The 15,084-nt window shown below is 45.9% G+C and overlaps 1 long non-coding RNA gene across 4 annotated transcripts in view; it reads left to right on the top strand.

Annotated features, from left to right (window-relative positions):
- LOC114842805 (uncharacterized) overlaps nt 1-15,084 on the top strand; it is a 178,751-nt gene that overhangs the window by 130,874 nt on the left and 32,793 nt on the right. Inside the window, exon 4 of one of the 4 annotated variants that reach the window (XR_008692835.1) lies at nt 105-189. The exons of the other annotated variants lie outside the window; for them this stretch is intronic. This is a non-coding gene — a long non-coding RNA (uncharacterized LOC114842805). The remainder of the gene's footprint in view (nt 1-104; nt 190-15,084) is intronic. 4 annotated transcript variants of the gene reach the window in all.

The raw sequence follows: 15,084 nt of genomic DNA, 5'->3' as shown, positions 1-15,084 counted from the left end.
GGAGTTGAATAAAAATCTTAACATTTAGTAAGTCACTGCCTGAAGCAAATTAATAAGAACAACTTTGACTTTCTTCTTTATTGCAACTCCTCCATTAATTACAGGAAACAGCGAGGAAGATGGTTTGCAGACCCAAAAGTCTGTACCGGAACATGGGCCGACTCCGGCGCCGCTGTGACCGGGTGGCAGGTTTGCCTTTTACCCCCCCCCCCACGTTGAAGCATCATTGATCCCAGCTGAAATGAAACCAATCTGACAATGAAGTTCAATAACAACTGCCTCCCACCTCGAACGGGGCCAGCTGATCTGGTGCAGTGTAATGCTTCAGCATTAGTGGCACTCAGCTGTTTCTGCCAAACATTGGCCCACACCATGAAATCTCTTGTTAAGAAGAGAGAAATAGTGTTCGCCTTGTAATTGAACCATTTTATTCCCCTTACCCCACCACCACCCCCCGCCCCCCACCATTCTTGTTACCCCCTTTTGCAGCTTCTTCCCTTCTGTCCTATCCTGCTCGTCCCCATTTGTTTTCCGCTCATCCCACCCCGTCGCATCCCTCCCTCCCTCACACACACACACACACACACACACACACACACACACACACACACGCACACACACACGATCCTTTTGTATGAGGAGCAGCACCCATCAAAATCTGGATCGATCCCCTGGTGTCGTTGTGTGAGGAGGTTATTTATGTGGGCATCCAATCTGCACCTGCCGTTGTGTTTGAGCAAGAGGGGAACATGGCCAGAGTTTGTTAACAGTGAAAGGGGAAACATCAAAGCGTGTGTGTGTGTGCGTGTGAGGCAGGGAGAGGGAGGAGGGGACGAGCCGCCACCTCAGAGCCTCGTGAGTACTCGCCAGCTCGCTGCCTCGTCTCTCGTGAAATGAGCACTTTCACAGTCAGTTAGTCTTTAAGTAATAGATATATTGAGTTCATCCCTTGTAACGTTAGACAACTAATTTATTATTATTTTTTCTTTTCCCCTCAGCCCTCTCGCGCCCCCCCCTTCCCTTTTCCCCTATTCCCATCTCTTACCCCTCCCTTCCCCTCTGCGCCCCCTTTTCCCTCCCTTCCCCATCAACACTGGATTATGAAGGTTAAATAAACTCTGTGAAAATGAATGAATATTGCCACCAATCTCCTCCCCTCCTAGCCTGACTGTAATCAAACCCTCGCCTCCGCCACCGCCACCCTTTCTCTGTCCTCATTGACTGGAGGAGAAGGGGGGTAAAAAAAAGAAAAGAGCTCAGCCCAGGCTATCTGGCGGCAGAATGAATGATCCTATTTATGTTAATGCATACATGAACGTTACACAGGTTTTTCCCCTGATAAGGCGATAGGTTAATGAAATGCTCATTTCATTTTACCAGTTGTTTTCTCTGTGAAGTTCCGATAAGTAGCAAACCAATGAAGCTTGTAATTACAATCTTACAGAAACCCGGCCAATCTGTGTATAAATCTCACCATCCAATTACAAGATGTAATAATTTTGCAGTCAAGCTGGTAATGAGGTCTAATACTCATGCATGTGATAATCCCCCCTGGATGCTGACTCTATCAGATGTTAGCTTTGTAATTATATGAGCTTGAGAAAAAAAAAATCATTATTTCATGTTCAAGTAGAAAATGAGGTTGGTGGGAAGTTAATTTTCTTTATGCTCTGTGAAGCGTAGACAAGAATTTAATGATTTAATTACAGTTGTTAGCCCTTTTTTGCGAGAGGCTTAAATTAAGCTAAGCATTTTTCATAGCCCCCGACATCAAGAGTCGGGGAACATCAAAGATTTTGACAGCATGCAAAGTGATGAGCAGGCCCAGTGGCCCTGAGATTGTTTTATTCTCCTAGCCAGAAAATAAGGTTTCCTTTCCTCTTGCTTCCTTTCCTTTCCTTTTATCCTCCCCTTTTTTCCTTTCCTCTCCCTTCTCGCTCCTGTTCTCATCGTCAGGGTAACCACAGCCCAGGGACACCAGGCCTGCTGGATAAAAGCAACATCAACAAATATTAACCGCTCTGGCTTTCACCACTGGCAGCTAATCCACTGTATGTGAATTTGTCATATCAGATTACTATGACAGTCATGGTGCAGTGCAGAATGGAAAGCATCCTCCTGCATCCTCAAAAGGACAATATAGTTTTACTCCCTACCTTCTTTGAATTTCAAAACAGCCTATGAGTGGTGTCTGTAGTCCTCTGATTTCCATACAGCCTTCATATGAGAGAAAGGAACTGTAAATACACTCCTCAGAGTAATCCCTAGAAAGAGGAATGGCTGCTTTTGGCACTTTAAAAAAGTGCTTTGAGAAGTGTAATTCACAGTAACAGTAGCTACTTGGTTATGCAGTGTGTGTGTGTGTGTGTGTGTGTGTGTGTGTGTGTGTGTTGTCATCATACGTTTTTAGCGGTATCTCTAGAGTTATTGATTTGAATTATTATAACTTATTTTGGCTCTCAAGTTTATTTGAGAAAATTGAGAATTCATAAATAAAATTGTGACATCAAAGTTTATTAATCATTTTTTGACAGTGTATATGTTTGTAAAAGAATGTGTATCTTTACCCATACGATGGTGTGGAAATGGCAGATTACAGTATTTGTTTCCACTGACAGCTTATAATGATAATGATAACACATGCCCTGAAAAGATAAAGGTGAAACTTTTTTAAACATTTCACAAACTAAATACATTTATTTTGATTCACCTATTTACTTCAAATTTAAAGTTTTGTTCAAAGTACAGGTACAAATCATAACATCTATTCAGGAATATTCATCTTTCACAAAATCCCAATAAAAAGCAATTTAGCTCCTCCCAAATGCCTTCAACAGCTTTTGTTGTCAGAAATATTATACAGAATTTAAGAATGTGACAGTTTGTGACAACGACTCAGATTGAGTTGATTGAGAGTGAACAAAGCAAATCAAAATAATTTAGTATCAAACAGCATCTAGTGCAATAGCAGCTAATTTTAAAAAAGTAAACAGTATCAACTAATCTTTTTTTTTACCGGTGAGCAGATTCCGGTCCGATGACGTGGGCCGCCATCCAGGGCGGCACGTTGCCAGGTGTGGCACATCTGCACTATAAAACCCTGAATGACATTGATGAGTTTATGGCGTATGTGCAGGTCACAACAATGACTCCATGGCACTGTGACCACTTGGTGATTAGCGTTGTCGCAGCGGGCGCCCTGACTCCAGCGCATCAGCCGCCTGCGCAGGAACACTGTCGCAATACCGCACATTACTCACAGAATTACCCAGCATGCACTGGTCATCGCACACGTGTCGCTGCCACGTTGAAATCATTATTCGGTCAAGTGTGTTTAAATTGCACGTCACAGTTCCAGGGTGTAAAGTTTCCCACAGGAGTCCCATAAACTGTTAGCTTCCCCGTCCCCTCGCTCGCCCGCCCTCCCTCTCTCCTGCTCTCTTGACCTTTTTTAATCCACCCAGCCCTCGCTCTCCTTTCTCTCTGCTTGGCCATGTCCTGTCAAACAAGGAGCGCGTTGCGGTGTTGTGACCCGCGATTGTGGGCAGCTTCACGGCAGGTTTCGCAGGCCTTTTTTCCGCTCTGGTGTCCAGTCTGCCTCCATCTGCCACTGCCGCGCCACGGTCCCACCGGGGAAGATGGGGCTAATTCTGCAGTCAATTAGCAGAAGGGCCGCTTTTGTTCTCTCGCCGGCTCCCATGGGCACTATCTGCTTCAATGCTCGCTCACTCTCCCTCCATTTCACCGGTTCTCGCTTTCTGCCTGGCGGTTTTTGTTCACGGTTCTCGTTCGCTTTGGTTGTGTAATTTCTTTTGTTTCATTCTATTTCTTCCCGTTCTATTTTCCTGTGTGTTGATATGCCCTGCCCTTACGTTTTCTTTTTTACATGAATGTTTTATGGTCTTCGGTGTCTTCCTGCTGTATTTCTCTTCGGGGGCCACCCTCGCTCAGTGACCTTTGTGACATTGTTGGCCAAACGGTGTCTGCGGCAATCACGAGCCATAAAAGAGACAGAGTTATGGCTATATGTTTCCCAACAGATTTGGATACATTGTATCATAAAAGCTAGCCATTAGTTTAAATGGCAAACGTTAAACAGCTAGCTATAAATTAATTCAACATGTGTGTTTGTGTGTAGATTTCTCTTGGTGTCCTGTTTTTCCTGCTTTGCTAGAAATATAACCTGTACAATCTATTACATCCCAATGCACTGTGAACTCAAATCGGAGGAATCATGGGAAGATTTCCTCTCATTTTAAATGGTAATACTTTTTCAGCTCCAGTTACGGGAAAAGCGAAGCCTTATTGGAAAAAAAATCCACAGTAAAGTAAGGTAGGAATCAATCTTTTCTTTTTGCCTTTTGATCGATGTGGCACCCTGCGGGTCTTACCCCGCTGTTGTCCCTGTGGCTCTACCTGGCCCTACTGAGCTGTACCTGTCTCAAGTTAATAAATCATTTTGGCATTATAAAATATTCAAAGGAGAAGGGGATCAGGCAAGGCCAGGTTAAAGAATTTCTTAAATTTTCATGGCATGACAGCCTGTTCCACATAGACACCCCCTTCAGCTGATTCGTGTTCTGTGTGTGTGTGTGTGTGTGTGTGTGTGTGTGTGTGTGTGTGTGTGTGTGTGTGTGTGTGTGTGTGTGTGTGTGTGTGTGTGTGTGTGTGTGTGTGTGTGTGTGTGTGTGTGTGTGGCTGGGAGGATCTTCTGTGTCACTCTAATAGCCTAGAATTACACTTGTATCAGTGTCACTAGCATATGGGGTCTATGTATACCCTTAGGCCCATCACACTCCCTTCCACCTTCCACTGTCATGGCATTTAAAGTGATACCATTTGGGCAAAGCTGGTTTTGACAGAAAAAGTGAGAAGCTGTGTGTTTCTCTCCTTAGCCAGATGACAGAGCTGCAGCCACCAGGGGCCCCTGCCACTGAGCAGCCAATCAAATGATATTTTACAGGATAATGACTCCTTAGTCAGTGCTCTCTCTCTCTCTCTCTCTCTCTCTCTCTCTCTCTCTCTCGCTTCCAGCCTCGCCTTTCCTTTTCTTTTCTGTCCCTAACCTTGTGTCCTTTCCCTAACCCCCACTTTTTGGCCCCCTTTCTTCTGGTGAGTGAGCCCCTTAAGTGTGATGCCATTTTCTTATTCCTCATTTATATACTACTATATATTTATATTCTACTTTGAAAAATTAAAATTGTATCTATATTTCTATGTATGTGATACTGCAATGAGTGACAATGCTGGCTTGACAGACTAGTTCTTTGGCGATTACATATCACTAAGCAATACATAATGCATAATTATAAATGCAGCAATACTGTTACACAGTACTAATGTACTAGTTTACCTTTTCTGCCTTGGCCTATTTGAGTCACTTGTTTATGTTGTGAATGGTCTTTTCTTAGTAGGGGTCAGGCAGCGAAAGAAGATTACTATATAATTAATCAGCTCGTCTTTTGCTGAATCAAACGCCTGTAGGGGACTGAGGCAGGTTTCCTCAAAAAGGTTAAACAGCATATGAAATAGTGATGAACCCGTGGATGGAGGGACCAATTAAAGCTTCCTCCTCTGCTCTTCCTCTTTCTCTGTATCTTGACCCCTTTTGCCATCTCCTCCCTCACTGTTCCTTCCTTGCTTACTCCCTCTTATCGTACCTCTCTCCATCCTTTGATCCTCTCTTCCTTCTTATCACGCCTCCTAATTCCACGTTCCCTCTAAAGCCTTCCACCTTTCCATTTGTTTACCCACCTATCTACCCCTGTGTCCTCCCAGAGGCAGGCGGTGCTTTGCCTGGCTCTGCCACTGAGTGATTGATTCCCTCTGGATAGACACTTTGCAGATATTCGTGTGGGAACCTGAGCAGGCAAAATATTCTATTTCCAGCACAAAATGGGATGTGGAACATGCAGAACCCAGCGCGGACACATGGGAGAGGGAGAAAAAAGTGCAGGGAGGATCCTGGCTGTTGTAAATGACAGATGTGAATGCGCGAGTTGAGTCAGGAGCAATATCAAGGTGATTGCTGCTACTGTATAATTAGTTGTCAGCCTCTCACCTGCTCCTTTGCTGCAACAGGTAGATTCAATAAAGAGCTGCACCTGAAGCAAATGCCCCGTGTTAAATCATAGCTCAAACAGAAGTGAGATAAGTCAGTAGAGATAAAACTAGTCTTTGAACTGCTGATTTGCCTGATGGTTTGATGGGGGTGTCCGCTCCACGACGTCTCACCCCCGTGGCGCCGCCCGCTTCCGCCGCCGTCTCCATCACCTCAGCCCAAACTCGCCACTTTTGCCACAAACACGCAAACGCTCCCTCTCCGCGTCTCACCTTCTCATCTTTTCACATCGCTCGCATCTCCCTCTGCCACGCTTGTCTGACCTCTGCGAAATCCCTAATACACGCCAGTAATTGCACATCAAGGCTCAATGCATTATTTTATCCCTAAACTCTCGTCCGGCCGACGCACACACACCAACACGCGCGCACACCCACACAAATCTGTATTTGCACACATGCATATATTCACATGCAGACTTCATTTTTATGTACACAAACACACGCGGCCATGCGCCTCGCTGGCCTGCTGACGGTGTAGGACTCATGTATTTTGATGATATGAAAGTTGACCACATTTACATGCAAATCGAAGTTCCAGATTAATAGGGTCCACGTATGAGGGCGCAGGAAGACTGCATGGTAATATGCTATTATGGCTTTTAAATACATTTACCGATGTTTTGATGCAGAATTAGCATGGTCCTAGCACAAGGAAATCATGTTGGTCTGATAGCAATTTGGTTTTCCAATTGGGAATACAATTTCATCAGGTTCAACTGTCATTTCTAATAATGACTCAAGTTGTGCTCACTAAATTGAAGATTCTCTCCCTCACTTTTTTTGCCCCTCCAACCTTGTTGTATCAAAGAACAAGCGCTGTGTTAACAGAGGTTCTGCGGCTCAGAAATTGCCGTTACTGTTTACACCTGAACTGCAACCGTGTCACTGTTGATGTGTGTGTATTTAGAGTTTTCGAGTTTCTTTAGAAAGCCACTAGATTTTCTCACCACAAGTTGTCATGGACTCCATAGAGACGGTGAATCACACTCTTCTTCTGTGTTCATATATCATGTAAAAGGTCTACCTTAAGGCAAAGTGAGTGAGTAGATATGAGTCAAACCACTGGGAGTCAGACAGAGCAAAATGTCAATCATGCTTCATGTTAAACGGTCCTGACAGCTAAATACGGTCCTCAGCTTCCATTCAGAGTTTCATTAACTCTGAATAATAAATTGTGAAATAGGTTGTTTAATGTTAGCATTTTCTTGCCACATTTTTTTCCAGTGCTGAATTTCAATATCACGGCTGTTGACAAAACTGAGACTTGTCATTGTTGACAACAGATTAGAGTCTAGACTGACCTAAAAGGATAAGCTGAACGCTCTCTACTGTTAGAAATTGCGTTGATCATGTTTACATTTAATTAATGTATTCAACTGTGCTACGGTTTGATTTTCTTTGAACGCACGCAAACACGAGAAACATAAGGAAAGAGGAGCATAAAATGAGGCGAGAGAAAACAAGCAGACATCATCCTCAGTGTGAGACTTGTGATGAATTTCCTTTAAATTTTCCCACTCAAGAAAAACAAATAATTAACAGCCCCATGGGACATAACACACAAATAGAATAATGTATTTGTGTCAGTCAAATGCTTTTCCATAGCTGGGCAAAAAAAACATAATAAATGAATCTGAAATACGTAAACATAGCCTGGATACCATCCAATTAATAAATATCCTTTTTATTTTTTTATTGTGTCTTTTGGGGGCAAAAAATACTTTTGAAAAATCACAGCATGCCTTTTGGCATCCTTGTCAATTTATGTAAATAGCCTGCAACCATTCTAGGGTCGAGGAGCACAAGGAGATCATAGATTATTAATGAAGACTGAAAATAACAAAGGCTGTGTCAGCTGCATCCTGTACCCCGGTATCAGTGGCACTCAAACGCTGCTGGCTTGACACCGACTACAGGTCCGACGTCAGGCATTCCTTTGAGTTAGTTATGATCCCCGTGAGTTCAAATGAAACAGGAAGTTGTAGGGAGTTGCAGAATAACCTCCGTGTCTCGTGTGTTTGAAATCTGCTAATTTGGTGCTGCTGAGGCTGAGTGGGGGGGTTGCTGGACTCCTGGCTGAGTAGGCCAGGAATGTTAGGCCTTTGACATCAAGAATCGATTTTGCTCGGAGAGGTCTCGGCGAGGGAGAGGCCGAGGAGGGCGGTGGCGATGCTTGGCCCCTTCTCATTAGCCGAGCGCGGGGGAGCGCAGGCGTTAACTCGGCTTTTCCTCAGGGGACGCTAAATGGGTCGAGGGCCACCGCTGATGAGGGGGAAGTTCACCACCACAAAACTGGGTTCAACATTGTGTTAAGCCAGCTTTGTTTTTCCTCATCACACCGGCTGGACTGCTAAGTGCTTCGTGCAGAACGGGCAGGCAGACAAAGTGGAGGGACATGAATGGAACGCCGTAGGTGAGCGAAGCGAAGGCGCACGCACACCAGGAATAAAAAAGTAAGGAGCACAATAACGACACCTACTTAAGAGGAACACATCACAGCGCTACCGTCCGCGAGATTTCACTCTTTAGTTAATTAATGTCACACCCCATGCTATTAAACTACCAGCTAGATAGAAATTGTTAGTAGACAAATACGAGTCTAGAGATAAAGGGTTGCGATAATGAGGGACTAATCATCGGCATCGTTTAAACACATCAGGCCTAATTTCCCTAAAAAAGCAAAATGGTGTACTCATGCAGCTAATCCCCACCTTTTATTTATTAATTTCCCATCCAGAGGTTCGGCATCACACTAATAAGGTGTTCTCGCACAATTGTTCAGGCATGCCATCCAGCCCCCTCCTCTCTCCCACACACACATTAAAAGGCGTTATGAGCCGTGGACGGCGGAACAAAGAGGAAGAGAGTTTTAAGTAGATAAAGAGTCTACATGTAAAGAGATGCAGCTCTTAGGATAATGAGGCTGCTCAGGCGTTACTCAAGTAGCTCCCTCTCTTTCTTCATCTCAGTCCTGCACCTTTGTGCTCATATTGTGTGTGTAACTGTTCTTGCTCTTGCTCTAATGTGCATAGAACAGTTGTGCATCCATGCTAAGTACAGCATTGTGCTTTCAGCTGCAAATCAAGATTCCCACTGCAGATCCTTACCGTACAAATGTGACTTAGTATTATTTCACCTGAATGCAAGTAAACCAGCAGTCTTATGTACATGTCTGGTGCTGTAACTGTCCGAGCTAGTTCACAGACACTGACGTTTGTTAAACCGATGGGTTTAAAGTGATAAAGTCACGGAGAGCAAGATGATGCAAAAGATGTCTACAGTCTATTTCAACACATTTGTAAAAATTTCATGGCCTCTTTTTTTCCCCCTGCCAGCTCTGTCTCAGAGCACTCTACTGTCAGGGCAAGAAAACACTCAAGATTGTGTTGGTCTTGAATTAATTATGTGACGTTAATTCATGAAGACACAACACTCCCTAAACATAGTTTACATCTGCGAAGGAAAACAACCGAAATCTGGAAAAGTGTTGTGTCATATGTTGGCAAGCGCCGTCCGATTTAAAGTGCTCTTGTCTGTCAAAGTGCACTTGCAACGTATCTCACCTCATTCATCAAATTAGTCCAGCAATCACTTATTTCGAAGTATGCACGGAGCAGCTTATTTCTTAAAGATGGGGGAATTTTCTACTAAGGCAAAGCAGATGTGAAGCGTTACAGGCGTTCATACCTTAGCTCTTTTATTTTGAAAGAAAGCAGGGCGTTTATTGCTCGCAGCCTTTGTGAACCGGTAGTAATGTACAATGTAATGCGAGCCTGTACCCAACAACATGAACAAGACTGGAGAAATCAGACCAGCGCCATTAGAAGAGCATGGACCACCAAAGACCCAGAGAGCACAGCTAATATGACACCCCAAGGCCTAATCTTCTTAGTGGGGTGGGATAAAATGAGTATCCATTACGGAATCAACCTTCATCCCAACCCTTCCTCCCCTATACTACCACCCCTACCACTCTAACCCATCCTTCCACATCCATTCAACCCCAACCTCCCTCTAGAGCCAGCCTGGTATTGATAGCCAGCATTGAGACAATTGGCTGACTCTGGGCCCTAATCAGGTATTAGCCACTAAAGCTGTAAGGGAAGGCTGCTAATCTCCATACTCACTTCATGTGTAGAGGCAAGGCCCCAGTAGCTTGCTTTCCTCTGGCCCAGGCCTAGATCAAAGATGCCTGGTAGAAATCAGATTAGAGTGGAGAGAGTGAGAAGGAGCAGGGAGTGGAGGCCACGGATCTTTCAAACCTCTCCCCTCTTTGCTTCTTTTAAGAGCTTTTTGCATAATCAGGGAAGGGACTAGGTGACTTTAGGCCTTTTAGCCACACATGAAACAAAAACATCAAGGGGTCGAACGAAAGGTACGGGGGGTGTTCATTACCACTTGGAGCCGTGTTATTAAGTTAATTTGTCATTTGAACCTATTGCAGCTGCTTGTTCACATAGTTTAATAGCAGGTATTGGTGACAGTGTGTTAGTTCAATCACCTGTGAACTTCGGATCCCATTAGCAGCTAATCAAGCTGAGCGTGCAATAAATTTCCACTACAGGTTCTGCCACTGACTTTCCATCATTTCTTGAAAAAAAATACTTTTCAGTCCATAAATATTTTGTGTTTTTTTTCCTCCTGTATTTTGCATCCTGCAGGTTTGCTGCCTCATGCGCACACACATCCATGCTCTCGTCGGCTGGATGAACAGTTTGGTTTTTTTTTTCCCGTGATGGATTCCGAGCTGGAGATGGTTCTTTAATTGTGAAGGCAGCAGCCTGAGCGGTGCAGAAGGTGTCAGGGGAGTTCTGCCGTGTCGTCTCCCCTCCGAGTCCGGTCAAGGGCAAGCTGCCTGTGGAACCTCACACCACCCGCGCGCATCCACATTAATTCTATATGTTACAACAGTGACAAACAGCTATGGTCATTTATCAGGGTTGTAAAGTAAATCAAGTCTACAGTACGTACAGTGTCAGCTTAGCCAAAATTGCTACGTAGCGCATCGCAGCGCTAATTGCTCTGCACAATATGGCACTGCATAATCACTGCGCGGGAATGGAAACAGACTAGGACTAAGCAATGTGCACACAGTCCCTGCATTCTCCACGGGGTACAGCCTGTCTTTAGCAAAGCAGACAAATGTTAATTCCCCTCAGTGAGCACAGGTCTGACCTCCAGACTTCTTGGGAGGAGCGCGCACACACGTGCACACAGTCTTCTCAGAAGGTCACGGAGCAGATGATACCAGCCTGTTCCCTGTTTCACTTCGATTGGCCCATCTTTTCTCCTTCATTACCACACACAGCTGTGAAGAAGACAGCCTGTGTGTGTGCGTGTGTGTGCGTTCGTGTGCGTGTGCGTGTCTGCTTCCCAAGTCTCTGAAATGGCTAAGTGCTGTTAGTGCAGTTTTTATCAGTGAGGCCACTGGTGAGACTCAGGGGAACAGACCGGGGCTATCTCTCTCTGCCCGTCCTGAAAATTGATATTGAACATGGTAGTAGGGGAGAAATCTCACATGCTGGTAGCAATTAGCTAAAAAGGGATTTGCAACTCTGTGATTCATCACACCCAGATCGAAGTCATTTAAAGACAGTGTTGTTTTTCCCTTCCCTCACTCCCTGCTCGCTCGCTCGCCCCCTCTCAGGCTGCGCCTCCTTTAGCCCCACTTACAAGACAGTGTGAGATTTCCTATTTAAGGTTTATTTCTCCCCGCTGAAAAGCCGCTCTGTGCCCCAGCACAAACAAGGCCTTTGATTTGACTGGCCGTGTGTACATAGCGAACACCGCGGTGCTAAACTGACACAAGGCCACTGTTGGTTTGCTCCGAGAGTTGGCGACGCGCTGTCAGGAGCGCGTCGCGCCGATCCACGCGTGCCAGAACGGAGGGGAGGGGGTGCAGGTTGAGCAAAAACTTCCACGCTTTTTATTTACGGCGCTCCGGGACGCCCGCTCGTGTTTGCACTCCGCGCCCCCGCGAATAATTCCACCAAACTGCGAGCGTCGGTGGGGACGAGGCCGCGGCAGCGAAGCGCTCTCTCGCCACCGCGGCGGCAAAGTTCGCGCCGCGCTGCGAAGGAGGAAGCGCAGTCGTATGATGTCGTTTTCCTGACAGCTTAAAGTCGTCAGCGACGGAGACAGTGTGTTTGGCCTGTTCAAACACGGGCTTAATGAAACGCACGTACCCTGGACTGAGGGAACGCGGGCAGCGCGGGCTCATCTGGACTCCGTGTTTATGCAAGTGTTGGAGATGAGGTCAAACGCGCCTCAGGGCGAGGGCGGACGCTCGCTGGACAGTTCCATGGAGCTGCATGTAGCATAGGCAGGCTATTCCAACAACCCGACCAGCAGAAGGCACTTGTAACTCAACCAAAACGTGTGAATGAAAACAGGCACCCGAGGCCTTGGAGGCTGCGTTGACCACGTTAGAATGCACAGGCGTTCAGACTTCGTCGTCCTCCAGCTGCAGGTTTAAACATACAACCAGCATTCTGATAATAGCACGACTGCCCGTTATTAAAATGTGCAAAGTGGCCTGTGTAAATTGATACGGGCTTCAGAACAGATGTAAGGGAAGAAAGGAGCTCAGTGGACATTAGATGTAAGCGGTGTTAATGTGAAGAAAAAAAAAAATCCCCTTCCAGATGTGACCCTGATGTTGCAGCGTGTATTCCTTGAAGTTCAGCAGCGCGCATGCTATAGTTTATACTGTCGCTGGAGCACGCCACCTGTTAGCTGCGCTCAGGCATTTGCTTTCTGCTAGGCTGCACTAGCGGAGCAGGCAAAAGTCTGAATATAAGTATCACAGACTGGTCATCACTTTATATTGCATTAAAAAAAATACAACACAAGTGATGATGACGAGGAGATACTTTTAAATACTAAACTGTGTCTCCATTGGACTTCACTAGACAACAGGCCTCACCTCACACAACTCACTTCCCCTCTACACGCCCAATACACAAAATGCCACATAGCTCATAAAGCGCATACAGGCAGCAGGGGAGCCTCGCTGCAGCCAGTAAACCTCCACAGTTTAAAACCTGAGCTGTGGCCATTAATAGAGCCGCAGATGACGGATGAGTTCATATGCCATGCAAGCAGCCCCAGACAATGGCTTTAGTCTGATGACAGATTGCCTGACCGTAACCCAGTTTATGTTAAACTCATTCTTGCTGTTCAATTTCACAAGTGTAATTTTGTCGGGCTGCGGCGCATTGTCCTCAGCCGTGGGTGAGGTGCCGGTGTGCGCTCTCAAGCTCACAGTCCCCACCTCCGGTAATGATTCCCCCGCTCTATTCTATTGTATTGTTTTCTGCATAATCAGGTTGGTAGTCAAGGGTTTGGGTGACACAGCCATCTGTCAAGTTCATTTGCTCCACAAAATGCAAAGGAATAATGGCCGCTCCTGCGGGAGCCTATCTGTTATCAAATAGGAGAGGTGCCCCCTGTTTATGGCCCCGCTCCACTGTACCGCACAATGGGATTGTGTTAGCGAGTACACACAAATTTACGAGAACCTGCTTTCGCGATGCAGGGGCCCGACGGATCCAGAGCGCACACTGTTCTGCACGCTCCACTCCATCAGCTCGTCTTACTCTGCATAGGCACCGTGCGTTATGAAATGCATAATTCAGTTAACACTGTGAGCTGTTGTCCATCTGGAGCTCAGTGCCAGCTGTTTGTCACAGGACTAAATGTGTGTATTAGTGTTGGTGGGAGACAGGACGGATGTGCTGGACTCGGAGTGTGTAGCCTTGTAACGCAACATGTGCATTACTTTCGGATGGTATAATGGAAGCTTGTGGCGATGGCCTGGATAATCCTAATAAAGCACCATTATATTAACTTCTCTGTGTCTTCCAGTGTGTGTAACATAGCACATGAGCACAGTTGGTGGAAGACGTCCGTAAACCCGTTGGATTTAAAGCCTCGCCCAACCTCCTTTGGCAGCAATAAAGTCAAACAAATGCTTTCAATATCCGTGGGTCAGACGTGTACAATGCTCAGGAGGAATTCTGGACCATTTGTCTTCGCAGATCGGCTGCATTCTCATTCAGGTCATCCCACACCCTATCTAGATGCCTGTCGACTTTCTTTATTTGACGTATTGCCTGATTGCTCAACTTCAACTGACTAAAATACCTTCATAAACTTAAAAATGACTTTGCTCGGGCATATTGTGCTGTCAAGGTTCATCATCGTGCGTCGTCTGCTTTAGTGAGATCGTTGTTCATGCCACTGTGCACTGACCTCAGCAATGGACCAATGCCTCCGTGCACCGGATGAAGGATTTTTTACCTGTTACTTAAGCGACTGCAGTTTTTCGCATTCATTTAAAGTCTCTCAAATGCTCCAAAGCCTTGCAGGTTTCCACAGAAGTATGCATTCCAACACCTCCATAGAAAGGGTTTTACAGCTCTAACTGCATAATTGCATGTCGGGACAAAAACACTTCAATCATTTCACAGCTTTACTTGGAAGCGGAAGCTGTGCCAGAGTTGAAGCGCAAAGACTGCGGATGGAGATTAGTAGCCGCGCGGCTGTTCGTGTGTAAGAACACAAAGAGGAAGTGGAGAAAGTAAACAGCGCGCTCAAGTAGTCAAACGTGTTCGCAACAAGCGCGAGTGCATGTACGTGAAGCCACCGGAGACCTGAAACTAAGATCGTACGAGAGAAGAGACAACAGTAGCGCTGGAACGTCGCGTTGTGAAGCAGACGGAGGAGATTAAAGCAAAATGTGCGGGTTTCAAATCCCGTGGACGCCCGTTCAGGGCGCGAGGCGTTCGGCGGGCGGCTCCTCTGCACCGCCTCGCTCTCTGTTTGCGTCATCGGCGAAGCATGGATTCTGATGGCGGCGGCCAGGCCTCCAGTTTAACAGAGGAGCTCCAGTGGACGTTTGAACGGGAGCTGCGGGAAAATGCCGTCAGCGCGAGCTTCAAAGAGAATATTTCACATCAT

This window comes from Betta splendens, chromosome 16, assembly GCF_900634795.4.
Source record: "Betta splendens chromosome 16, fBetSpl5.4, whole genome shotgun sequence".
NCBI lineage: Eukaryota > Metazoa > Chordata > Actinopteri > Anabantiformes > Osphronemidae > Betta > Betta splendens.
Note: the sequence above shows the minus strand (reverse complement) of the source record. Positions and strands in the feature narration are given on the sequence as shown.